General features: G+C 37.7%; 1 pseudogene; it reads right to left on the bottom strand.

Annotated features, from left to right (window-relative positions):
* Positions 1-68: 68 nt before the first annotated feature.
* Positions 69-1073, bottom strand: part of LOC102839682 — a 2530-nt pseudogene continuing 1525 nt past the window's right edge.

The following is a 1073-nucleotide window of genomic DNA, read 5'->3' as shown; positions in this document are numbered from 1 at the left end:
TCCATAGGCCTTACAGGATTTCCTCCAAATATCGAATCTGAGGAAAAAACCTATTTTAAAATAGTGTCTTAGGTATTTTCAGTGGTTTCTTAATTACCTGTAGGAAGCTCTGACTTAGTTGTATAGAGTTTCATGTGTGTGTCTACCATTAAATCCAGACCATGTTTTATATCAAAATTTATGTTAAGCAAAGCTAAGTTACTTGACCATTGGTCTATCAAAGTGTTCCTCAGGTATGCTTTAAGACGTCTTCGTCCATTTTCATAGTGTTCATTCTCAACTTTCATCACAGGAAGTACACACAGAACCTTCAGCAATGCGACATAAGGAAAGAACTTGATGTCAGGCCGATGGAGGGCTTCATAAATGGTGGATGGAAGCTCTATATCTTTTCCTCTGTGTTTCCACTTTATTCTCCAGCAGTGAAGTTGAGCTGACAGTGTGTCAGGATTGGGTAAGTCACTTCTGTGCCTGTCAGCATGGTGTTGCTTTGACGTATTGAATTTGAACTGTCCTATGACAGAGGGTACCAGAGATAAGCATTTAAGAGTTTTGAGATGCTGTTCTGAAAACATATCTTTAAGTTCCTGAATAATGGAATCTATTGTTGGGACACTTGGAGCTTTTTTATATTCTTCTGTGGAATTTACTAGGGAGTTTAATTTGAATATCAAGTCTGATTGCCAAATTTGTGGCTTCTTCAAACCAAAATTCATGATAAACTTCAGTGTTTTCCATCTCTTCATTTAGTGAGTGCAGCACTGTAGTCAAGCTGCTGGCTGCAAAGAAGACATCAGATGTTAGGCCCTGGGGATTTTCCCCAAGGACTCTTGTAAAAGATAAGACATTTTTAAGAACAAAAATGGTAATGATAAAATCAAGATCTGTTACTGCACTACAGAGGACAAATACCCAGCCAGGTATACAGTTATTGCATCTAATATTTGTATCATTATTTATACCATCGAAACATAAAACTAGTGCTTGCAGGAGGCCCACTAAAATTTCAAAAGCATCATGTCTGCCTGTCCATTGAGAATGCCAAATTTCCTTTAGTCCATTACCTCTGTCTT

This window comes from Chrysochloris asiatica, unplaced genomic scaffold (genome assembly GCF_000296735.1).
Source record: "Chrysochloris asiatica unplaced genomic scaffold, ChrAsi1.0 scaffold00355, whole genome shotgun sequence".
Classification (NCBI taxonomy): domain Eukaryota; kingdom Metazoa; phylum Chordata; class Mammalia; order Afrosoricida; family Chrysochloridae; genus Chrysochloris; species Chrysochloris asiatica.
This window is presented reverse-complemented; position numbering and strand designations above follow the sequence as displayed.